At 47.4% G+C, this 26,919-nt stretch overlaps 1 protein-coding gene across 7 annotated transcripts in view; it reads right to left on the bottom strand.

Annotated features, from left to right (window-relative positions):
* The window catches only part of fynb (FYN proto-oncogene, Src family tyrosine kinase b), a 60,970-nt gene that overhangs the window by 32,865 nt on the left and 1,186 nt on the right, over positions 1–26,919 (bottom strand). For 2 of the 7 annotated variants that reach the window (XM_062550244.1, XM_062550250.1), the window contains exons 1-2: positions 21,757–21,899; positions 10,155–10,224 (exon numbers count right to left, since the gene is read on the bottom strand). The exons of 1 other annotated variant lie outside the window; for it this stretch is intronic. The gene's annotated coding sequence lies outside the window, so the exon portion shown is untranslated. Of the gene's footprint in view, positions 1–233; positions 386–10,154; positions 10,225–21,756; positions 21,900–23,556; positions 23,622–26,919 lie in introns of those variants that run through there. 4 more of the 7 variants (XM_062550245.1, XM_062550246.1, XM_062550248.1 and 1 more) reach the window with 4 other exon arrangements.

Here is a 26,919-nt window from a genome sequence, read left to right as displayed (position 1 = left end):
AAATGGCACAGCGATCCACCTCATTCAAATCACACATTTAGTGGATCATTCTAATCCCCTGTAAAGCCTTTGTGTGGAGAGGCAAGCTGTGGGGAACAGCGGTAAATGAAGTGCAAGAAAATGAGACGGACATAAAAATGAACTGCCGTGTTCCAACAGGCGTAAAGACCCAATTCCGGCCCAAAAAACGGAAGAGTCAGCGATTAAACACACAAGAAAGTGCGAGTCCTTACCAGTGCCCGTATTTCTGTCAGTGAAAGCCTCCAGTTACATAAAGTTAAAGTCTGCGTGCCACGTGTCCTGTCTCCGCCAACAGTGGCCGTCCTCGCACTCAAACATGGAGCCCTAGCTGAATTTCTCTCTGCGTTTGGCGTGCCACATTGACGGTAAGTGTGCAATACAACAGGGGCGTTCTACAGACCAAAGAGCAGAGGAAACCCAGTTGTGTTGTGTGGGGCCGTGCAGAATGCACAGGCCGTAAGTGTTGCACTCTGCCCACCATCGGCACCTCGGTGGGAGCAGTAGCTGCGACAACAGAGCCTCTTCAAGCAGGATGCGGTTAACCTTGACGCCGAAAAAACATTCCACTCTCTGCAGTCCTGTGTACAACACGCAGAGGAAGAATGTCATGTGAGCTATAGGGCTGCATAGCACAGCACAGGGAGGCCTAGACACTGGTTGGACATTAAGATGAGGGAAAAGACAATACACAGAACTCATCCATGATGACACACATACACACACACACACATATGGCATGACTCAGAGATGGGCTCATTTAAGAGGAAAGGGTGTCACTAGTTGGTGCCTAAAAAATGTCCTGTCACAGTAAGGCCCATAAAGGACACACACACACACACACACACGCACACACACACACAGACACATTGTCTCGCACCACAGGCTCCTGAGGCTGGCACAGCAGTGGCCCTAACAGGCAACCCTGACTCATGCTCATCCATCACACACACACACACACACACACACACACACACACACACACACACATGCACACACGCGCACACACACACACACACTGTGCTACATCCACTGGGCTGCGTTGCTAGGCGACTGGATTCCACCACACATCGTGTGTTACGCTACACACAGTCCTATGAGATGTGAGACTTTTCCTCCCAGCTCATTACACCAGCGATAACACAGCACCTCACAACAACACACATACTCACTCACTCATACGCACACACACACAAACAAAATCACATACACTCGCACATACTCACATACACACTCACATACACACACACAGACACACACAGACACACACACACACACACACACACACACACAGGCTCACTGGCATCTATCCAGCTGTGAATCTCTGGAGCAGGCTCTACTCATCACAGAGCACGTAATCACCCCCCTACACGGAGCGCACACAGGAAGTGGAAAACAATAAGCGACCATGTCCTGATCGGCTTTGTGTCGCCGCGGTAGAAAAGCAGCACCCTGTACCTATCTAAAGAGTAGACAGGAGAATCCCATTCTGTTGGAGGGATAATCTGTAAGCCCCCCCGCCTCCTCTCCACTCAGTGACTGACAGGTGAGGTAGGATGTCATTTGTAGCAAGTCCTCTCTGATCTCTAACAGAGTTAATACTTACAGTTTTGCCAATTGCTTACACACTAAAAAGTTAGCTTAGACCAAAGCTTCAAAACCACACTGTAACCAAAGCTTACAAACACATTTTCTGGTTTGTGCTTTGCAATGCTGCAACACACTTATTTGCAAAATGCAACACATTGTTTCTCATCAGACATTTGAATCTCTTGCAATTATTGGAGAAACACTTCTATTCAAAAGGCAAAAAGCGAGAAACACCTGTGATTGGAAATACACACACAGTCATATCTGAAAACACGCAGAAAATTGAGCACCGATCAGTCTTACCCTTAGCACTACATATAGACCTCAGGTAAGGCATTGTGTACCTGTACAACTGTGTACCTGTACAATGTCACAGTTTTCTTTTTGCCCCCTTATAATCCTTGAGCCAGGTGGGTTGATCAGTACCATCTGAGGAGAAGTCTCATTGCAATTGTTGGCAGGGTATATCACCAGGGCTGGAAATAAGTAATAGCATTGTATTGGTAGCTTTTGTGTTTTATCACCCTGTTTATGTCTATTATGTGCATATGCAGGGATAACAGATACTAATAGACTTCTTGACCTCACACATTCATTATCAGGAAGTGACTTGATTTCCTTTAAGCCAAACTGTCACACTTATTCACCAGTGTGGCTAACTCTTTCCCCACATGTGCAAACACTCATTGCTTTACTGAACACTGACCAATCATTGCCAGAGTATAAATAGATATAAATAGATACATGCCCAACTGTCCACCCCCACCAACATATACACATACACACAAATTATTTTCTTTGAATAAATCAGCTTTTTCAAAAATATGTTTGGTTTCTGTCCAGCGATGTGGTGATTGTTGTATTTTGTTTTGGATTTTTTGCAATCGATTTGGAAAAATAAATGTTTTTGGCCTCAATATTGCTGTGTATATTTCAACTTCAACTTGGCTGATTACTTTGACTCTCACGAGAGCTTATGAAAGACAAAAGAGCTTTAGGTTTAGAGCAACAATGTGCTAGATGATACATCCAAAAATGTATTAGCCTATGACAAATGTGTTTACAATGTGAATCAAATGCTCGCTTTTGAGATGTGTTTATATTTTGAATGCAGTGCTTCATTTTGCTAGATGTATGAGGGAATTTTATGTTGCGTGAGCAATAGCTGGATTTGAGTGTAGAGTTTCAAAAACAGAGATAGAACTTGTTGATAGAAAATGTCTGTAAGTAGTTGTAAAAAACAATCCCAGAAAATATCCTCATATTTCATGGCAATTATTTGTTGATCCTTTCAAAGAGTATCTCATTTTTTCAAGTTTGAGAAAATAAAAGGCATCTTTGATCCAGTGTGTAAATGTTGGCCATTTGCTGTCTTCTCATTTGATCAGCCATCCAGCGATGAGCATAAGACACAGACTAGAGCCTTAGTTAGATGGCTTGACTCAGTTATAGTGAAACAACAAAAATGTGCGGTTATCTCCAAATGTTGTGTTATTTGGCATCTGTGTTGAGTTTTGCCACAATGAGCCAATTTCTGCAAATAGCATGTAAGCTATTGGCAAGAAAAGGTAACAAGAAGATTTTCAGAAAATGTCTGTTAGGTGAAATACAGATACACTCTTCCTCAGGGTGACTCTGTAGTATTATTCTTTGCTAATTCTCAAAATGAATGTTAACTACAATGTTACATTTCTACAAACGCTACATAGATAAAACGTTATCACTACAGCCAATAGACAACTCCATTCCTAGACTCGGTGGACTTTGCTGAGGGGTGATGAGAGGGTAAGTTGTGGGGTCAGCTCTGGCTATTCTGAGCTCTGCTGATTGGCCAGACCACAATGGTAGCAGCGATAATGATGTCAGGGGGAAAAAAGTCTTCTCGTGAACTCAAAGAACTTTCCAGATCTTCCCAGATGCCGAGGTGGCCGCGAGCATGCCTCTCACTGCATACTTCCCCCTCAGATGGCATGCCAGAACATCTGCATGGCAGCCCACAGCCCACAATCAACCAGGCAGACCAGCTCTTTAATCCGCCTCTCATTGGCTAACCGAGAGGAAGAGATTCCTGGCCATAAGCATCAAAAAACACACCATTACTTTGAGAGTGCCCTGATGTTTTTAAAGCAATGAACTCATACAGTGAAATGGACGACGGCTGAATAATGACATGATTCTGACGTGATGGGGTCTGCAGAGCTGTTCTCAGGTCAGGGGGTGCAGGCTGACACCCATCGTAATGAAGTCATGGGGAAAATCTCCAGTGACAGCTGCTGATCCAGACTCTGCTGCCCAGGGATCGGTCACACTTTCACAGCCGTGACCAGCCCGGCCTCATCCCAAAAAACGGATCAGCTCCACACACAGCCCTCAGCCCCCCCCCCCCCCCCTCTTGGAGGCTGCCGCTCGCTGTTGCTCCTGGCCGGAGTGCAGAGCGCTGCCAGTGGATGTCTTTAGACGGTGGCTCCATCTGAGCTGGAGCACACTCAGCGTCTGTGGGCAGCGAGGCTCGTTTTCAGCCGCCTCAAAACCGCGGCGGGCCGTTAAAGACACGGCAGGCCGCTCCGACCGGGCCTGATCTGCCCTCAAGATGGGCCTCTGACACGCTGCCATGGAGCTGCACGGCTCAGGACTGCGCTCATGGACACAAATAGGCGCAAATCAATATGGATGAGGTCACCTGGGGACATTATCTTTAATAATAATGTCTATCATTTATCCCGTCAGTTGGCCATGATATACGGAAAATGTTGTTGCTGGTCTCGGCAGACGGTCGGCTGGGGATACGCGGCGGAAGCGCACAAATTTGATCAATCGTTAGTCAATGGTAAAGCCATTTGGGCGGGTCGATTCTGGGCGTTCCAGGCTTTCATCAAGCAGAGACGTAATGGACTTCGCCTCCCTTACATGGCTCGGTGTTTTATTCTTTATGCGAGTTCTCCAACACACTCCCCTCGCCTCTCTGCAAAAAAAATGACTCAGGCAACGCGCGGGACGGCCACAGCGCGCCCCAAGGACCAGTCAATTCCTCCCGTTATTCGGCTGACGAACGATCGCTCCCCAGCTCCCTTTGTAATTAGGCGCCGGCGACGTCAGCCACCTCTGCGCTCGATGGCGGACCACGAGTGATGTCTGCAGCCCATTAGCAGCAGCACGGGGAGGGGGGGCTCCAGTCAGAGGACACAAACAGCACATCAAAGAGCCCCCACACCTCCCAGAGCCTGCGCTACGCCGGTGCTATGCTTCCATTTGTAGTGTAGTGTACGCCTGCTGCTCCCATCCACTCTCAAGACCCCCCCCCCCCCCCCGCCATCAACGACGCCGTGTCCTCATTTAGCAGATTGGCTCTCCCCACCAGAGGACTGGAGCAGCAGGCCGTGATGGTACTGTATGGCCACTGAGGGAAGCGGAGAGAGAGAGAGAGAGAGAGAGAGAGAGAGAGAGAGAGAGAGAGAGAGAGAGAGCGACGGCAGTGGGGAGCTATAAGCGCACGGACATGTGTGGGGAGGGACTGCAGTCTGTGAATGGAATCATTCCACACAATGACCTAAATGAGCTCAGTTGAAGAAAGGCCCAGAGAAGACTGGGCTTGTTTTTTTTTCTCTCTCATTCCACAGACACAGACACAGGCGTGTGGATTCAGCAACTGTGCATGTTTCCATGTTCTCCTCTCCAGGATTATTCAGATGCCTGGATGCCACCCTGAAGATGTTTATTTCTGGGGAGGCAGGCATTCAGAGCCCGCAGGAGCAGTTGTAAAACACTACACCCTATCTTTTACTGGGATACAGGGGCCGCTCTTAACACCACTCCTTAAAAAAAAATGTACAAGAATAATCTGGTTACGTCTTCTTGGCACACTCTGGGGAGGAGAAAGGCAGAAAGAAAAACGGGCTCAGTAAATCTAAATCGGATCAAGCGTGGCCCAATATCTGTTTTGAGCTGCGCTGGAGGAACGCACCCACGAAATAAAAAAGATCTGAATGTGATTCAAGCGCCTGCTTTTCTGCCCATCCCCTAATCCTCCAGAAGCCATATTAAGTGAAAATGAAGTCACGTCTTGTGTGGGGGTGTTGTCTTCTCTCTCTCTCTCTCTCCCTCTCTGTCACTCTTCCTCTCTCTCTCTCCCTCTCTCCCTCTCTCTCTCTCTCTCTCTCTCTGTCTGTCTCTCTCTCTCTCTCTCTCTGTCTCTCTCTCTCTCCCTCTCTATCTCTCCCTCTCTGTCTCTCTCTCTCTCTGTCTGTCTCAGTGGGCTGCTGTGCTGTGCTGTGCTGTGCTGTGCCCAGTGGAGGAGCTCCACATTAGGCTCATTTACAGCCCCGCGGCGTCCCCTGCTCAGGGGCGTCAGGGCCACGGCCCCCCCGTCTCAAAGACGCCATTGTCCCCGCCGGCCCATGCCCCCACAATGCGCCGATCCATGTGTGAAGTCATCGGCCGTGCCCCCGCGGCGACTCGCGCGCTTTTTTTTATATTTTCTTAAACACGCCTGACAATGTACCTGTCATGGCCGACTGAACGGCTGCGCGGTAAGTCTCGGACCAACAATGGCTCCGGCCAGCTGCCGTGGGCCGGCCCCGTGGTACGCGGGAGAGAGGAGGCCTTTTCAAGCGCGGCCATAAAACTAGCGGAGGCTGTCACCGAGGCATGTCCAGCGCATTCAGCCCTGAGTGGGCAGAGCGGCCATATGGTCACATGCGGCCAGATTACACCTCCTGGGAGAGCAGCGACGCCTCTCAACACACTCATGCAAATCTAGGCCAGGCTAATGCGCAGCTTTACAACTGTGGGAGAAAAACCTCTATCTATACATACACATATAGATATGAACATAGATAGACATATAGGCTATATATATATACATTAAGTCCTCCTATACATGCATTACGGGAGGTTTTTTATCATTAAAAATACCAGTGTGACAGGGACAATCAAGATGAGACATCAGCACACACATCCTGCTCAGTCACAAACACCTTCCCACAGTCTTGAGGACTTCCTCCCTAACCAGCATGACATGCATATAGAGGTGCAGTGCCTCACTGTAGTCTATCTCACAGAACAACCAAGGCCTCAGAGCACTATACTCACACTCACTCACACACACAGACATACACACTCACACACACACACACACTCACACACACTCACACACACTCACGCAAACTTGCTGGAATGGGGAGATCCAGACTAGTTCCTGACGTGAAACAGGGCAACAAAAGCCGCCCTTAATAAAGCCGGGAGAGATCAGTAAACAAGCGCAGCACTGGCCCCAATACAGAGGTAAACAGGCGCCAGTGAAACATAAACTCATGTGGGGAGGGGAGCTCGAGAAATGAGGGCAAACGCAGTCCTGTGTGTGTCTGTATACGTGTGTGTGTGTGTGTGCGTGCGTGCATGAGTGTGCGTGCATATGTATGTGTATGTGTGTGCGTGCATGCCTGCGTGTGTGTGTGCATGTATGTGTGTGTGTGTGTGTGTGCACTGTATAAGTCTTTGTTCAACAATATATTCGTCTATGTGTGTGAGGAAATTGAGGACTACATCGTATCCCCTGGTGTCTCCTTGTGAACAGCAGGGAAGAGGCGTCCAGAGGACATCTCCACAGACTCTATTACATGACTGTGGGTCAGTCCTCGCTCCGCACCCTGGACGCTCCGCACCCTGGACGCTCCTCCTGGGCCCAGGGACACTCAGAGGGAGTCCTGAAAGAGCATCAGCAGTGCTGTTTATACCAGCTCCTTATTTAGGGTGACTAGAGAGTAGACTCACCGCTCACTGGAGACACAGAGGGAGAGAGAGAGAGAGAGAGAGAGAGAGAGAGAGAACTCACTTTATCTGTGTACTCCGACTGCTTGTGTATAACTATGTAATTGCTTATGTCCTGATACATTTATGTAACAATAACTTTGGCAATGCAAATGTCCAACTATTTGTCATGCCAACAAAGCACCTTTTGAATTTGAATTTGAGAGAGAGGGGGGAGAGAGAAAGAGAGAGGGATAGAGAGAGAGCGAGAGAGAGAGAGAGAGAGCAGGAGAGAAAGAGAGAGAGCAGCTTCTCAGCAGGGGGCCTGGTGCTAAGGCCTCAGCAGATCTGAGAGAGAGAGACAGAGCTAGCAAAAGAGAGCTAGCAAGCGAGTGAATGAGAAAGAACAAGAGCGAGAGAGAGAGAGAGATTGCTGAGAGAGAGAGAGAGCTCATCCCCCCCCTTTGATGTTCTCCATCTCTGACATCTCTCAGCAGAGCTGCAGCAGCAGCCGCGGCCGCGCTGCAAAACTATATGCAGGCGCTAGATGTGACGAGGCCAACGTGATCCCACCAGCAGTGTGTGTGTGTGTGTTCATGTGTGTGCGCGCGTATGTGTATGTGTATGTGTATGTGTATGTGTATGTGTATGTGTATGTGTATGTGTATGTGTATGTGTATGTGTATGTGTATGTGTATGTGTATGTGTATGTGTATGTGTATGTGTGTGCATGTGTGTGAATGTGTGCGTATGTGTATGTGTGTGTGCGTATATGTGTGTATGTGCGTGTGTATACTGTACCGTAATTTCCCGACTGTTAGCCGCGTCATATACACTGATTTTGTAAGATTTCTTCAACTCTTTATACACGGGGACAGTTAATGTGGTATTAATATGGTTTTGTTTCTTTTAACTTGCATAAAACACTGCTCTGCGGCTTATACACAATGCGGCTTATACACAGGAAATGACTGTGTGTGTGTGCGTATGCAGATTGGGTGTGGGCTGGGGGAGTTGCTCGGAGGCGATCTGTGTTCAGCACGTCACATGACCCGGCCTTGCGCCTGCGGCCCCGGCTGGAGCTGGAGTACGGCGCACCTCAGGGGCACGTGCGGACACTACGCCGCTCTGGCCAGCCAGCTGCTCGCGGTTTACAGAGGCTAAAAACAGGCAATGGACTCAAGGGGGGGGGGGGGGGGGGGGGGTGAGTCTCACGGGCTCACCGTCAGAGGGGATGAGTCACGGGCTAAATCAAACCACAGCGAACGCACCCAGACCCAGACCTGTGGGGACCCACACACCTCGCACAGGCTCACTGAGGGAGTCAGCGCTGGAGACTGGAAAAAGCGTGGAGGCTGCTGCGCGTCCAAGAGAGCGGCTTGCTGCCGAACATGACTTCATGCCACGGAGCTATAGACGCTGGGGCCAGCGGTGGAAGGTTTTAACATTTACCAAATGGAACCAATCAGCGGAATCTGTGACTCATTTGCGACCTGAAACCCAACATTCCTGCCACCCACAACAGAAAGCACAAAAGGGCACACACACACTTACACAAACACACACACACACACACACACACACACACACACACACACACACACACACACTTCCTCTTCAAAGGCAGTCGAGAACACAAGAAGCGCGGCTGCCGAGGTAATCACCTCCTAGCGAGCGGAGGGCCTGCTGGTGTCGCAGGAGGCCCATGTTTCATCCTCCATAGGAAGTCCCCAGCAGAGCCACATGCCTGAGGGACAACACAACACAACACAACTCAACAGCACCAGTGGGGCAGCTGCTTTAATCATGGCGGACGCCTCAGCACTCAGCTCTCTGTACATGAGGAATGGACGCACGCTGTTCCAGTACAGCCGTCTGACCCCCCTGGACACGACTCCTCTGCCCACCGCCATGTGTAGGGTGGACCCGGGTCCGCGGGAAGCACAATGCAGACCACGGCACGGGCTAATTCGATTTTCCTGAGATGGCCAGCGGAGTAGAGATGAGCTCGCTGCCAAGCACAAGAAAGCCATGAAGTCATGGACCCGGCGCTCTACAGGGAACAATGCTGCGCACAGCGCTGGTGTTAAACCTGCAGGCCTGGCCCCTGGCCCGCCTCTGATGAGTATACAAGAGGAGGGAAAGAATGGGAATTCACAAAACTCTATTGGGAACGAGCCACCTGGCCCTTTAATGAAGCTCTAATCTGTCACACTTAAACACTGGGATGGAGGCGGCCACCCTCGAGACGACGCGCCGGCCGGCCGGCCCTGTTGGACCCAACCAGCGGTGCGGTCATCGCATGAGCCGTAGCTCCAGGGGCCCCGCTGTTTACTTATCGCCGTAGTAACGTTGCAGCGAAAACATTCGGAGTATCAACACAAGTCAGCGCAGCTCGCACACATCTCAGCTAGTAGCTGTGGCGCTCATGACAGCAGTGCTATTGCAGCTAATCAAATCAATGGAGCGCAATAACAAAACAGACCTGCTGCTAATCAACATCTGTAAACACTCTCCAGGGCAGAGACACACACACACACACACACAGACACAGACACACACACAGACACAGACACACACACACACACACACACACACACACACAGATAGAGAGAGAGTGGGATGCATGTCATTTTGCTCTGAAGCTTATCTTGTGAGGAAGATGTGCCATATCAGTGTTTTAACACCCTTTCTAACGGGCCTCACACTTAAGGCGTGCTGCTAACTGCAGCTCTTCCCCAGCTGTGTGGCGTGCTGCGCCTCCGCGCTTGGTGAGCGGTGATTAAACTGACAGTGCTTACCTCGAGTCTCAGTGTCACCACGATCTTTATTTGCTCCGCATCGCTTTGTGCGCCGCCAAAACAGAGGGCCCTGCGGGGCGAAGAGAGAGAAACACTCAATTATTCATCAGCACGCGCGCGCACGCACGCTCTCCATAAAACATGACCGTCAAATGGGGCTCGTTGAGAGGTGCCGCCGTCCTCCTCCAAAAATGGGTCTGGCGGCTCGCTCGGCGCTCCCTTACCTTCCGCACGGCTGCCCCTCTGACACCAGGCCTTCACCGTCCGCCCTCCTCCCAAACAACTCACGACGGAGCAAAAAACACTTTCAGTGCAAAGTCAAATCTGTGAAGCACTAACTGTATTTGTCTGGTTATATCTTTAGCTCAATCCAAGCAAACGGTGGGATTGCCAGAGGTGACCACTCCATTAGACCATTAGTGGCTCGTGTGAAATTGGATGGAAATAGCTAGAGTGTTTATTTTGCATGCATTAGTTATAGTGAGGAGACTATGAAGAAATGAAAAGGTATTTTATTTGGCTACTGAATAATATAACAGTGCTTACTTATGCTTTCCCCATTAAATAACTCCCAAAGGAGTAGCATCAATCAGGACCCAATTCTGTAACGGCGGCTTTGAGCTGTTTCATTCATCAGCTAGAGGGGCACTCTGGGACCACAGACCTCTGCCAAGGCCAAATGGCATAATATTACAGCATTAGTGAAAGTGAAACTAAACTGGCAGAGCCACACAGTGAGTCGGAATCACCTGACCCAATCTTCACCTTTCTGACCTTCTGTTCCCATGAGAATCAAGATAGTGTTTTGTGTGTCATCTGTCACAGTCACACAGACCAACAATGATCTACGCACGCTCTCTGAACTGTGTTCTCACAAGCTGCACAAGAACACAACATGCTCAGCGGAGGCCAAACTCCTGTGGTGAAAGCCCGCCGCAAGCTACTGCAGAAGGCAGGAAGAAGCCCCTGTACAGCAGTCAGCCTCAGTAATGAGAACAACAGTGAGAGTGTCAGATGCTGCGCTGCAGCCTCACCTATATCAATATGCATCATCTCGTTATGAGAGATACTGCTACACGTCTAGAGTACTACATCTTCATGTCACAAGTTCTGCTCACTTTTGCATGCCTGATGGTTTACCTAATGCTTACTGATGACATTTAATGAGGTAAGAATGAACATCTGCACACACACACACACACACACACACACACACACACACACACACTGACATACACAGACACACACACACACAGACACACAGACACACAGACACACACACACACACAAACCCACACACTCATGCACACACACACTGAGCTCAGAGTGCTGACTTGATGAGGTTTTGGCCAGCACGCTGAGAAGACAACACATCTCCATAGCGGAGCCATAGTGGAGCCTTTGTGTGGCTGTGAACAGAGCTCTGTTTGGTCTCCAGTCACATTGAGTTACATGGGAAATGTACTAAATGCCTTTTATTTACCACAGCAAAGCTCGTAAGGGTAACATCTTTTAACGAACCAAAACTAATGCATTTGGCTTGAAAGAAGGGAACCTTGCTAATCACATCCATGTGTGCCAATCAGGACTAGTTAACTAGTAAACCAAGCACTGGCACAGCATGCTACATGTGGACACCAGGGCTACACTCACATCTTTGCTAATGACCAACACAAGCACTGTGGATCTATTGGCACAGAGTCTGAAGATTCATCTTTTTCCACACAGACCCACAGACTTTGGCTGACCACACATTTTTGTTTCTAATTAACGCTAAATAAACGATCCACGACAGATCAGAGTGGTGATAGCACAGCAGGCTTGGGCGGCCTGGTGGCCTTCATTGGCGCTGCCCGGTGTGCGGAGGCCTGCTGACCACCTCTAGCTGGCCAGGGCAGGAGGCAGGAGGCAGGAGGCTGACCAGGGCCCTGCTGCTGCTGTGGGAGGTTCTGGCTCGGAGGAGCGGAGAAATGCAGCGGTGTGTGATTGCGCCGGACATTCCTGCCCCTCCTGCAGACGTTCCTTGACCCATTGTTCTGCGCTGTTTAAGCAACGGTGACATCATCAACTGGACAGGATCCACTCCTGGCCTCACCACCCCCCCTCCATTCTGGTGTTGTGCTGCTGCCGCTGTCATGTCAGGCCCACGGAGACTAGCGCTACAAAGGCGCCATTGAGCAGCTCTGCCTGGTAAACACGCAGACTTCTGCCTGCATGCTAATTCGCTAGGCTAGCCGCAGCGCATGAGGCGGAGAGGGAAGAACCCAGAAAGCCCAGAAAGCCCATTATCGTCCACATTCCGTGGCTGGAGGAAAAGGAACCAGCCGTCGTCCAGAAAAGGGGGGGGCCGGCCAAAGCGGTCCAGATTGCCATGGTACCACCCAGACCGAGCGTGGCTGCAGAAGGTAGCGGCTCGGGGCCAGACTGCAGCGTTTTTGAAAGCAGTCGAGCGCTTTTAATTGATGGGTTTTCGGAGGGGAGTTTTTTTTTTTTATTTTGGGAGCGGAGGACCAGGCTTGAGGGGAAGGCGCAGAAATACCCCGGCCTTCCTGCGCTGCCGCGCGCCGGAGCTGCAAACGTGCAATTTGCTGTGCCCTCCGACTGAGCAGCGTGGCAATTTAGCCCTGCCACATGTTCCAGTCCGCGCCACGCCACGGCCTGTCGTCCCCGGGACCGCGCCACGGCCAGCCCAGACGGCCCAGCAGGCAGCGCTCCCAAAGAGAAGGAGAGAGAGAGGGAGGGAGAGAGAGAGAGAGAGAGAGAGAGAGAGAGAGAGAGAGAGAGAGAGAGAGAGGGAGAGAGAGAGAAAGAGAGAGAGAGAGAGAGAGAGGGAGAGAGAAAGAGAGAGAGGGAGAGAGAAAGAGGGAGAGAGAGAGAGAGAGAAAGAGGCAGAGAGGGCGAAAAAGAGAGAGACAGAGAGAGAGAGAGAGAGAGAGAGAGAGAGAGAGAGAGGGAGGGAGGGAGAGAGAGGGAGGCCTGGGGGGAACTGCTGGGTGTCTTTTCATCCTGGGCCCCTCCAATAAAACATAATGGCGTGTGGGGGGATGGGGGGAGGGGGAGGGCCATGACTGAGGAAGGAGAGCGCTGGGGGGTGTGACTGTAGGGGGAGAGCGAGTCTTTCAGGGACTGTCACTCACGTGACCCCGTCCTGCACAACAAGCACAGTCTTCTCTCGCACTATTTACTAGGCCGGATGAGCCTCTCTCTCTCTCTCTCTCTCTCTCTCTCTCTCTCTCTCTCTCTCTCTCCTGCTCACTCCATCTCTAGCTCTGTTTCTCTTTTCTCTCGTGCCTGCTGCTGCGTGACACAGAGGCTCAGTGAGGGACTGCTGGGACAACAAGGGGGCTAGGGGCAGTGTGTGTGTGTGTGTGTGTGTGTGTGTGTGTGTGTGTGTGTGTGTAAGAGAGAGAAAGAGAGAAAATGTGTATGTGTAAGAGAGAAAGAGAGAGAAAGTGTGTGTAAGAGAGAGAGAGAAAGAGAGAAAGAGTGTGTGCATGAGAAAGAGAGGGAGAGAGACAGTGTGATGTGCATGTGTGTGTGTGTGTGTGTGTGTGTGTATGTGTGTGTGTAGGAAAGAGAGAGTGTGCGTGTGTGTATGAGAGTGAGCGTGTGTTGTATAGGGGACAACAACAGCCTCTCTTTCACCCTCAAATTAACTTCACATTTATAGCCCGCACAGAGAGGCTCTCTCAGTGGCCCAACAATGACGCCGCTTCTACACAGCAGCTGAGGGTCTCCAGTAAAGAAATGAGGCTAATCTTAATCTGGCAGCCAACGCCACTGTATGGAATATCCATCCACAATGGCCGCCTATCACATGAGGCCTCGCTGGCCTGCTGGGCCTTTAAATAGCCGGGGGAGGAGGACCGTGCGGAGAAGCGACGGCTCCCTCTGTATCTCCGCTGGCAGGACACCCCGCACGTGACTGACCGCTCAGAGCGGGTTACGGACGGATACTGTTGCTCTCCGAACAACACACCCAGATGTTGCTGCCCTGGGCAAGCCAGCGGTATCCGGGAAGGGGAACGTTAGAGAAGGTACAGCCGCGCACAGGGAATCAATCGGACCATCCTGAGGAAAACTATATGTGAGCACACACTCACACAGACCAAGGTGAGCGGGTGTAGCGGTCAATCAATAGGCCATGTCCTGCTCCTGTCCATCACTCTTTGACATGTCGGTGGACAGGGGCGCTTGGGGACTGGAGGGCAGTGGACCAAGAGGTCAGTAAGGCTGGAAGAGAGGAGAGGAGAGGAGAGGAGAAAAGAGAGATGAGAGGAGAGGAGGGGAGGGGAGGGGAGAGAAGAGAGGAGGAGAAGAGAGGAGAGGAGGGGAAGGGAAGGGAGGGGAGGGGAGAGGAGGGGAGAGGAGAGGAGAGGAGAGGAGAGGAGAGGAGAGGAGAAAAGAGGAGAGAAGAGGAGGGGAGAGGAGAGCCATTAGGCCAGTGAGGCGCAGCAGCAGTCCAGAGCCTGTGGCTCCAGCTTCAGTGTGTCTCATCAGGGGCCGCAGACGCAGCCAAGCACAGAGCTGGCACTACACAGGCCGCACTCTAGCCATCCATTAGTGCACACAGGCACGCTTAGCAGTCACCAGAGCAGCTCACGCCTGTCCACAGGCCTCTTGATACAGTAGGCTTGGGTGAGTGGGATCAGCCACAAATCTAGCTCAAATGTCCCCTACTACTATTATCATTCATAATCTGCACAGTCTGGAGTTGCATATCAGACTCCATTCAAACACAGACAGCCTCTCCAGAGTGTCTATCCACACTATGCGTTGGCCCACCCTCTAGCATGGCAAGACCATGTGTCCCCGACTCACTTATTGATTAAGATTTCAGTCTGGATATGAGCTATACTGAGACTTTGCCAGTCTTAGATTTACACTCCAACCAGCACGCAATGCACAGCAGCTCGAGTATGACAACACATTGGCCCATTTAACAGAGGCCTTCGCTGCTCTGGCAAGAGTGCTCTTCATTAAGATCCATTTTAGAACTGTCTGCTGGGTCCTGCACTGCGAGACACGGTCATCTTAGTGTCAGAGTGACCCCATCATGGCCAAGCTCATTTATACAGAAATAATTAACACTCAATAGCCACCCCCACTGGACCAATTGAAACCCACTGGAACAGTGCCAGACCACAAAGAATGCAGTGAATGCGGGTTCACCGGAGCCTGGCAACCGCCTATTCACATGCGCACCCACGGCTGAGATAGCACTGAGAGATGCCAGTGTGGGACACACCAGGCACGTCTTCCTCTATCGGGCCAAACCCAGCCAGGTGAGCTGCTGCTTTGCCACGTCTGACACAATGACAGGCTTGATGGTGCCTCCAGAGCTGTCCTGGGCCTGGGAGCTCAACAGCGTTGACTGACGCTTGAGGCAGTGGCAGAGTGAAAGGCAGGATTAATGAAGTCATGGAGTAGAGGTTGGGTGCCAAACCAGATAAACTAGTAGTTCACCAGACTAAACAGGATCATCAGTGGTCACTATCAAAGATTAGACTACCAAATCACCTCAAAATAACACAACAATGGTCAGCAGGCAAAATCAAAATCAAGCTCTGCTTATTATCTAGGCACTGACAGCTTGATCAAGAACAGGGAGACCAACCAACATGATTGTAGCACTGTTGAAAGGTGTCTGTTCTGAAATGTTGTGCTGTTGTAGGCGACTATGGCATCAAGTTTATGTTGAAAGAGGAATCTGCCCCTAATGTTACAAATGTGGGCCGGCTCAATGCCTCATCGCAGTCCATAACATTCCATACGTCAGTGCCAATAGGAATGCTGGCCCTGAATGAAATGTATGCTGATTATACCTTATGGAGAATGTGGGCCACTGCACGTCCCAGATGAGCCGCGCCCGCGCTGGTGCAACACCGGGGCAGAGTGCTGACGAGCGCGCGGGAAGTGTGTCAGGCTGTCAGGGCCCAACAACAGGGCCACTGCCACAGATTCAAAACTGATTAAAAATGCAAGCTGACATTGAATGTTGACCATAACAGGAAATGCTCTGTTTTCAGCTGTGGCGCTGGAGGACAGAGCCATATTGTCTCAGCTGACAACGGCCACAGTGACGCAGAGCTACATGCATGATATTAAAAACAACAATGCATGCCGTTAAATATGCATGGAGAGGTTCCTTCACCGCACATAGGAGACAAGAAGGCTTTTTGTTTAGGCCACAACATAAAAATTGTAAACACTCAACACTGTTGCATTCATGGCGGAGACCACATCATTAATAAATGACAAAACATGCTTTTGAGTCGACTTGGCTGTGTAGCGATCACCACCCACGTCACTAATTCATTCTCCACAGCAATGGTGCAGCGAGAGGAGCTTTCCAAAGGGTTTGCTGTAATGTTTGAATCAAAGCAAGACATCATTTGTCAGGCATAAGGATGGCTCTTTGTTGGAAGGCCACACACATGACTTATGACTGATAGATCAGCATTCACAACCTAGATCCCCTGCCATGATAAGATGTTATTAAGCGTCATTCTCTCACTGAACTGATCATGGTGCATATACATGTATGGACCTAAAAGACACTTAACAGTCCATTAAATCTATTCAATGAATATGTGTGACGCACATACTGTAGCTCCATCTAGGCCTGGTGGTTATCAAAGGTCTTTGTGGGCACTGCCAATACGGTGGTAATTACAACATATTTCCAGCTCCCCGCACTTTCCACAGTAAATATGTCAGGGCCCTGTCGTCCACTGAGGTAGTCCAGACAGAGCATCTGATGGGGAGCTCAGGCAGCAGTGCAAAGGCACAAACCTGCTGCAGGGCCTTGGTACTGCTGCTCCATTTTTAAAGTGGCCAAAATACATCTATGCTGTGGTTAGTTGAATCCACTTATTTATAGATTTTAAATATAGAATGCCCAATTATACTTCAGAGTCTAGCACTACTGAGAGAGAGTAAGAGAAAGAGAGAGACTGTGTGTCTCTGTGTGTGAGTGTGTGTGTGTGTGTGTGTATGTGTGTGTGTGTGTGTGTGTGTGTGTGTGTGTGTGTGTGTGTGTGTGTGTGTGTGTGTGTGTGTGTGTGTGTGTGTGTGTGTGTGTGTGTGTGTGTGTAAGAGAGAGATGTTAAACTATGTAAAACTATGCTTTGTTAAACATCATGCCTTGGCTACTGTAACACCAGCATGCTGTCTAAAAACACTGTGGCAGCATTATGCTACAGTAGCTTTGTTTGGTTCAGTGTAAACAGGCAAAGCCATCATAACGATGGGCTTTCTTCATGGAGATAGAGCAGGGGAGAGAAAGAGAGAGAGAGAGAGAGAGAGAGAGAGGGAGAGAGAGAGAGAGAGAGAGAGAGAGAGAGAGAGAGAGAGAGAGAGAGAGCACTGACTCTAAGAGGCAAATTACTACACTTAAATGGTCTGGAAATAGAGATATGAATAGAGAAAGAAAATTGGAAACTGGGGAAAACAACACATGATATTGTATGCCCTTATGAAGTACACACACACACACACACACACACACACACACACACACACACCACTTTTACAGATGGCTAGATGGCCATAAGTGGTGGTCTGATAACGTTGACAGAATCAGCGAGATGAGATGTGGGCCGTGCTCAGGGGACTTGATGGAAACAAACTGTTCCAGCTAATTGAATTCCTTTTGAAGGCTTACTCCCAAGGCAGCCATTTCCAATGGCTTCAGTTAGCTATGTTTTGACAAGCCTTCATGCAGGCCTATCTGTTTCACACTTCATTTCAGTCCATGATAGGTGTGATATGACATTGACCCTGTGGCATTCACATGTGCTTGTGCTAATGAAATCCCAATCAAATCAAAAAAGATGAGTAAAAATTAATTCCCTATATGGAGGTCCCACCGGATGTTTTCTAATTCAACTTCAAAGGGGTTTTCTGGGTGTACACAACAATAAAGCCTTGCTTAGACTGCAGACTTTTGAAGGTTTTTATCGGCAACATCGAAACGTTACATATCTTTACAAATAGAAGGATACTTCCGCATCTATCCACACCGAAAGTACCTGTAGCTTGTATATTTCTGTTGTTTTAGGAGGCATGGTTAAAGTCATTGTTTCTACTGCTGCTGTCCTTGGGTATGGCCATTGATATTGTCCTTGTATTCACTGGTGGCCTGTAAGATCATATACCTGGCCAAAGTACCTCCCCTCAGCTCCCTGGGCCCCATACTGGTCTACCTCTGAGGGGAGGACAGGGGCCCACGGTTGGCTGGCAGGTTTCTCACTCTGATAAAGACCAGTGCCCCTGCTGCAGCTGGGACGTCCACTACCTGAGCCCCGACATGAGCTCCTGCCCTGAGACTGGACCCGACTAAAAGGGACTGGCCGTCACCTCCGGAAAGCTGCGGCCGAGAGCTGGACAGCGACGCTGACTCTGGCTTGTGTTGTTGTCGGCGAGGGTTCCTTTGATCCGCTCCCCAGCGCGAGCGCTCGGAGACTGTCAGCGAGATGACAGCACAAACTCCAGGCTGCTGTCCTCTTAGCGCCGATGACAACCGGTGTCACAACACTGGCCTCGTGCGGCCTAGTGTGCCAACCTGTCCCTCAGTGACCCACATGCCACGCACGCCGGGCCAGTTGATTTTTCATATCCACATACCACATCATGAGGGCGCTTAACTGCTACCCGGGGAGTGGGGCGGTCACATGCGGCCGGCTGTGTGGGATTTGGGATGGACGCCGGACAGTTGGACAGGATTTGGCCTGGCAGGAGGGAGATGGCAAGAGCTCCCTGTTACATCATTGTGGGCCTACAGTTAAACTGGCACCAGTCAGCAGGCCCAGTAATCAGCCATGGCCTCATCCAAATACACTCTGCACACATCATGACAGCAACAGTGATTTCACCACTAAGCTCCGACTATGCCGTAATGGCATCCAGAATTGTAAACAAACAGGGGAACAAGCATCACAAGGAAACAGAGGGGCCCTTCAAATGACACCATCTTGTAACTCACAACTTTTACTTTCCACTAATCTAATGTGTATTTAGTCTCAGACAGTTGGCAAGTGGAAGAATAATGAACTGCTTTAGTGGTACAGCAGCCATGCTGCTAGACTGAAGAACAGTGGACCCAATCTGATAAGAAAACACAGATGTGATAACCTCAACTGAAGAACTGTGTTCCCTGAACACTATTTAGGCCTTTCATTCATTATATATTAGTACTCTGAAGAGAAGAGTGGTAATGAGACATTACGGAAACCACAACTTGCATAAAGACCTCTTCTCATTCTTAATTACATAGGAAAAACTTTTGTTGGCAAGTGTAGAACCTGCAGTCCTCGCTTGAAGCAATTGCTCTGGCTATACAGATACTAAAAGAGACTTTGAACAAAAGTAGTGTTGTTATGAAGGGTTCCTAGCTTGTATATTTCTGTCGTTCTAGGAGGCATGGTTAAAGTCATTGTTTCTACTGCTGCTGTCCTTGGGTATGGCCATTGATATTGTCCTTGTATTCACTGGTGGCCTGTAAGATAATATACCTGGCCAAACAGGGCTGTCTGCAGTTTCCAAGGTTACCTTTGTGGTGAGGCCTCTGAAAATCATCCAGACCTTACAAATTCATGTACAGTACTGCTTCCTTATCGACATCACACCAGACTACTGTTCTTTAGCACCTCAGACATGTATGTATCTGACTCCAATTGCTATTGCCTAACGAGTAAGTTAAGGGATGATTTTACACTAGTCTACAACACTGACCCAGCACAGAAGCCTACAATAATTGCATTGAGCACTGTAAGAGATACAGAGCACTTGAAGATGCTTGACTCTCAGTTGGGTTATAACTGTTAAACGACACAGCTTGTGTACACAGAAGGCAATCAGTGTTCATCAAAGGCTCACTGCACAACACATGGACACAATTCTCTCCATTTAATAAGAGTTGTAGCCCATGTCTACCCAGGCCCTTATGGACTAATCCCTGATGCAACAAGCCGTCTCAAAAGGAAATCAAATAAGAGACAAGATACGATCATCATTTTCTTTCCTGTCAGGAAGACAAACACCGAATGACTCTGAACAAACTTAGCCAGTCTTCATTGTCTATTCACAAAAAAAAATCAAGTCCAATCCAAAATACATTTTGGACAACATAAAGCTGGCTATCATAAACATAGCATCCTCTCAGGAAGATAATATTGATGTCAATATTGGTAGGGAAGGGGACTTTCACTGACATGGCAAAGGTCCTGCATAGTGATGCTTTGTTTCCTGCTTTGTTTACCAGCTTGTCTTTATTGGGTAACTGCAGCTTCTGCCTACAGGTACGGATGCATTACCAATAAACACCCAAAGATGCATGGCATATTCTGTATGTGCATCAGTAATGAACATTTCATTGACAAGAAATATTCCGATCAAGGAAATTCTTTCTTAAGATAACTTAAGGCAAAGGAAGTTGCTCTGTGGCCTCCCAGTGGAATACAGCACAAAGTTTTGTGAGAGCAGCTGACCCCAAGTTATTAATTACAAAAAAAAAAAAAAAAAAAAAAGAATCAAGACGTTCAGTCCAATATCCCTAGGAATGATCTTCCCACGGTTGACACAACTTGATATCCTGCAAAGTAGGCTAGACATAGGCTACAGTAAGATGCTTCTAAACAGATGCCTGACCTCTGACCAAACACAAACGATGACTGGCAGGCTATCAATTAATGAAAAGTCATAAATATTCAATTGCACAAGCATGCAGTCCAATGTATCAATATATCCAGACCATGTTCTCTGATTCATTCATAGTAACTGTCCTAGGCCTATCGCCTGGATGAGGCGTGACGTCATTACACTGGCCAATACATTACAGTAGTCTATATGTTTGTTAAATTCTCAAATGTTAACATTAAAACAACAACCATAACAACAACTCATAGTCGTCAAGGGCCAAAAGCCTTCTCTACCAAAGCCCAGCATCTCTGTGCATCACACGGTGCCAAGTTCCATGTTACATCAATGGCTCGTTCTAGACCGGCACACATGAAGAGACTGACAATAACAAGGTGCTGAATTCGATGATTTTGGGGTTGGAGAAAGTATAATACTAGCAGAAACACTATATAATTATATGGCCAAAATACTTCATTTTTTCTTTGATATGTTATCACTGAGATGTTTTTACGACAAAGGGAGGGTGTCGTTAGTCAAACGCGATTTACAGAGCCCGAATGCGACACATCCCTGATGGTTGAGACAGCTGGTAGGCTTTTTCCTCTTTTTCTGCAGACACAGCACAAAAGCACATCGTTTGAAAAGAACATGTGCTATACTCTGCTGCACTGCATCTAAGATACATAGGCTACGACCATGATCACTGACTTAGACAAATGAGGGTAGCCTTATGAAATGACAACAAATTCAGTGATAGCAAGTTAAGTCAAACATTTAATTATTTCAAACAGCCTAGTTTCAGAACCGTTCTAGGCCAGAACAGACTACACAAATGCTGGCAAATGAAACGAGGAACCAATCAAATTCATTGATTTAGCGAGCGAACCACGGGTTTGTCCATTCCCAATGCAAGTATACAGTATAAACTACCTGGCTGTAAAAGACAAACAAATGGCCTTACCTGGTAAAACGTCTAGTGGCGTAAGCGAATGTAGTCCATTAGCCTATGTAGGCTTACGGGCCGCTTTGCGACGTTTGATTTGTATTCGAATATAGGCTATTCTACCGAATCGTGATTTTGCGCTCTAACCACTCGCCGCAGCCACAGAGAGACATATGATGGCGAAAATGCTGCTGAACCACAATGAAACTAACGGGACTAGCACTGTGATCGACATTCTGATGGACCAATCGGGTAGCCAGACACCATCATAGGGAGGAGAAACAGGGGTTTGTAAACAGGTTAGGTGGAGTGCAGCCAGACGACATCACCTTCGTATTACGCTAGCTGTTCTTACCAAAAGGACGAAGAAAATCTAAGTAGCCTAGGTCTATTTGTGTTTGTCTAGGTCGTACCACTTACCCAATTTCAACGGCAAGCTTAGGCCTACTTTATTTATTCTGAATTGTGAAACCCAAAATTAGCTTATTTGATAGCCCTGCCTCTGATTATGCACTGGAGACAGTCTCAATAATGAACTGATTGGCATAATGTAACTTGCAAGCTGAAATGACTGAATGTCAGTGAATTATGATCAATTTAAAGGGAAATGTAGAAAAATATTTTGTTTAGTCGTCAGCCATAAAATAGGCTGGTGGTTATAGCCTAATATTGGTTATAGCCTACCTTAATTTAACCAAACTAATTACCCTGCAGGATAGCCAGAAGTAGACGATTTAATACAAAATAATAACGCGCTAGGTTAAATCAAATTTCTCCAAAATAAAGTCTTAGCAAGTTCATCGCATGATTTCGGCTACAACTTTGGTTTGGAGCGCCTCCCAGCGTTAATGATCAGGTATGGCAACATCCCATCCTAGTAGCCCAACCCCAGTCTATAACGTGACTGGATGAATGCACTCATATCCCTCAATTTCTCTTAAATCTGAAATTTACGGTCATGTTTACGAATGGTGCTTGATGGAAAATATGTAATGGATGAATGGAGTTTGTGAGGATGGACTGTCTGTCTGACTGCTTGTTAGGATGCAGGACTGTAGAACACAGTTGTAGCTGCAGTTATAATAATGTTAGGATGCTTAGGCCTAATAATAAAAAGTAGGGCAATTCTTTTAAATCACAAAGGAACCCTTAGTCCTTTAGTTTCTTGCAAATGTTGGATTATGTGGTTCAGTGGTTTTCACTGAACAAGAAATGTAGTCTGAAATATGTAATGTTAAAGTGCTAGTAACTAGTTGTCAGTTCCATTGAATATAAACTCAATAAATGTAATGTTTGTCTCAGATATCTAATGGAGAGGGATGAAGTAGCCTAGTCAAATCCCACCACTTATTGTCATCATAGGCTAAATAAAAATATTCCTTTATTAGATGTGTCTGTTGTGATCCCTGTCACCAGTAAGGTCCAGTATACATAACATGCACAATGCGAAAAGATGAATACTCTGAACATACCCATGGATGAGGCACTGGGGGCCACTGAGCACAGATGTAAATAGGGCCACCCTACCCTGCCTGAAATGATTAGCCTACTTCTGCCGAGTTTTGTGGGGAATATTGAACAGATTGAGACAGATATGACACGATTATTAACCATCAACAGATTCAAGGCATCTTGCTGTGAAAAAAGACGGCAATTACAAAACATGATTATCGTACGGTAACCTGTGTTATTTGACTGAGGGGCCCCTCAGATATCAGGGGCGGATAACATAGCTGTCTTTTTGCAAGCAAAGGAGCAGCTATAAACCTGTCTGTTTACTTGGTAGCTAAAGAAAGGACGCTAAAAATGTAGAGTCACCTCATTTGGTTGCAGAAGTTGTGCTGTAGAGGAGGGGCTGAAAAACTCTGCCAAGAATTGGTCATTGCAGCCTGGTGAGCTGTAGCTATGGGTCACAAAGCATAAGATAAAGCATAAAGCAGGAAAAGTAAAATCAACCTAGCACTGAAATAATTGTATAGGAAGTGTTGCCATACTTTCCATTTCATTTGTTTGTGTTATTCTATGGTGTGTCTTGTTGGAAGCCACCTGTAGATAGCCACACTTTACTGCTGAACTAATGTTATTTCTAACACGCTCACAATTCTACCTCAGGACATTAACCATTTGTTGTCTCTCCCTCTCTCTAACACACACACACCTGTTGTTGTCGTCTCTTGTGCTTTCTCCCCACCCTTGTTGTAGTTCTCTCCAGTAGTGTCATCTTTAGTCTTCTGAAGGAGATTTCTCTTCTCGTGCTTTTTCACAAATTCACTGTCTGTTACTGTTAGATACAGTACCACCAGTTCAGGTCATATGTAACATACTGGTCATTCCTATGTACTTAAAATGTGCTTTTGTGCTCTGGGTTGGGGAAGCCTTCTACAAACATCCTGTAAAAACATGTATAACTTTACATTGGCTCACACAATATGCACGGTAGGAGAACAAATCAAAATAATCAATAATATTAAGATGTTGCATTTGAATGCAACACCAATTAAGTGAAGTTGTTCACTTATTATATTGCTGTAATGAGGCTTCTCAAAATCCACAAAAGCATTTACATCAAAACTAGAGCTAATGAGTGACCAGATGTTAGTCTTTATCCTAAATCTCTAACTGGTCTGCACAGAAACCATTTGCCATCCTGTGAACCCACTGACCCTCAGCAAGTTGGACCCCTGCTGGTTCATAGCCTGTAACACACTGTCAGCTAGTGTGCTAGTTTCCCAGCATACAACAAGACGCTGTAACAAACATCCAAGTCATAGGATTTATTGGAATACAAAACCAAATGTTGCTAAATGATTAAAACAATCAACACAAAAACAATTAAAAAATCTCCAGCAGAACAGTTACTGAGTCCCCAAACTCAAGTTCTTCAAGGTCTTAAATAGTCTCAGGTCAGCTGGTGGCTTCCACAGCCATTTGCCATAATGTAGATCTAGGACTACTACTTAACAGAATCAGAACTACAGTCAGACTCATTAGATGCAATCTCAAAATACTGCATTGTGTCAAATGAGAGACATTTGGGCTAAGCTTCTATGTGAAAGGTCTGAAAGTTTGCCTGGTGACTAGTTTGTGGCTGCAGTTGTTTCCTGTCAGATATTCTGTTGCAGTCTTGTAATGCCAGTTGCTGTTGAACATTCCTCCCTACTATGTCAGTGGCTGAGAGAACAGAACCTGCAGTTGTTCCAGATGAGGAGATGGGGCTAAAGGGTGATCTGCTAGGCCTGGCCTCACACACAATTTGATCAGCACCGTGCTTTGGCAGAAGTATGATGAACAGACAAATACATTTCCAATGTGGCTCACACATGTGTCACACCAAACCAATCAAGATTCTTCCCATCAATCATGTTAAGTACATTAAAGGCATGTGCAGTATGAAAAACATTCCAATACAAACGTTACCATAACTTTACAAAAACATTTTTTTTTATAATAAAACACACACATAATGTTATTCATATACAGGTTTAAACACTGTAGTTCGTGATTTATCTGTTTGTTTGTTCTTAATAGTTGATACACTTTGCATTTATGAATGTATAGTTCCTTCAACATTGTATGTGAGTTGTACTGTTGTGCTGTGTTGCATACAGTCATGTGCTGTGTTTTGTGCGGTGTGATTACTGAGCCCCTGAAGTTAACCATAACCACATGTACAGTAGGCTACTGTAGATGCCAAGAAGGCACAAGGTGGCCAGCCAAAGGCCTAGATTGTGCCCCAGGTCCCAGGTACTATTGGTTCAAAGGACAGCGTTGTGGTCAAGGAAGAAAGCATGACAACAAGAAACAGCATGGAGGCCACTGAGGCAAAAGCTGCAGCATCACCAAACAGGCACTGAAGACTGCTCCTGTCCAGGCAGGCAAGGCAGTCACCAACCTGCCCAAGAAACCCAAGAACAGTCTCCCTGAGAAAGCCAACAAGCGCAAAGACAAGAGCAGCTGTGTTCTGTCTGTGTCGCTTTGCTCCGTCCTGTCAGCAGACAATTACGGTTCACAGAGGAGGAAATTGGCCCGTTTGGCAGAGCCAGTTCTGACGAGCAGAGAGATAACGAGGCCGAGAATAAAGGCCTGGCTGCCCTCTGCACTGGGAGACTTTCCCTGCTCCTGCATCAGACAGTTGGGCTTGTTGTCGCTGGAGGAGTGCTTGAAAGGTGTTCTTGTTATTGACTATGTCTTGTTGATTGTATCTGTTCATGTGGCCTGTGCCATAAGTTTGTTGTTGATTTTGCACTGTTGGTGAGCCGTAAGTTTATTTGTAATGCAGGTGTCTTTTATCTTATGTTTTTCTGTAAATGGCCTTCTAAATACCATTTGGAAGCTTTGTATGGAGGTTGGGTCCAATTTTGTCTGGCATCATTTTCTCCTTTTGTTGTTTAGTTAGGGAGTGAGGTGAGTTTCTGTTGTTGATTTTGTCTTTTTGTTTTCTGGTCATTTGGTTCCATTCCAAATATGTAGCTAGTCAGTTAGCTGGTTTGTTGTTATGGCCTCTCCTTCTCTAAAGTTTATGTTTTATGCTTCCTCTTTAGAAAATATTGTTGGGGTCAGATGATAATCCACATTTTTGCTTCTACGTAGCCCTAACCCCTAGACTAAAAAGGGTGACCTAACACCACAAGGAGTCCAGTGGGTACTGTATCTTCACTTACTTATCATGAAGCTGTCTACAACCAAATAAACTATACTAAAATTATAATTAGTTACTTCTAAAGTTTTCTAACTCTGCCTCTTCAAAGGGCTCTTTGTCTTTCAGCCACATATTTCAACCCAGAAAAGAATCAATCCCTGGCTACAGCCCAGAGAAGCACTGACAGCTGGCCTCAAACATGAAGGCCCAAACTAGTTGTGTAGTACCATGTTTCTCCACTCTGGGGCACTGGTCAGCAACTAACTAAAAATGTAGAAGAATCACGTTGACTATATTCACCATAAATGTTGATGTTCTTTCAAGTCATCCATTGCAAGCTAATGACATCAGTGTTTGCCTTGTTGTCAACTGAGTGCTCAGTATCACTCTCACAGTCTCACGATCACTCAACAAAGGCACTTGAAATTTGATTGATATCACATCAAGTATTTTTTTACTTTAAAAAAAGACATGTTTGCTTATTACGCTGTTTGCTTATATGCAGAAAGATGATTGCTGCTAGCCTGTTAACTGCCTGGACT

Source organism: Sardina pilchardus, chromosome 12 (assembly GCF_963854185.1).
Source record: "Sardina pilchardus chromosome 12, fSarPil1.1, whole genome shotgun sequence".
Taxonomy (NCBI): Eukaryota; Metazoa; Chordata; class Actinopteri; order Clupeiformes; family Clupeidae; genus Sardina; species Sardina pilchardus.
The sequence above is the reverse complement of the archived record's forward strand: the minus strand, read 5'-3'. Positions and strand labels throughout refer to the sequence as shown.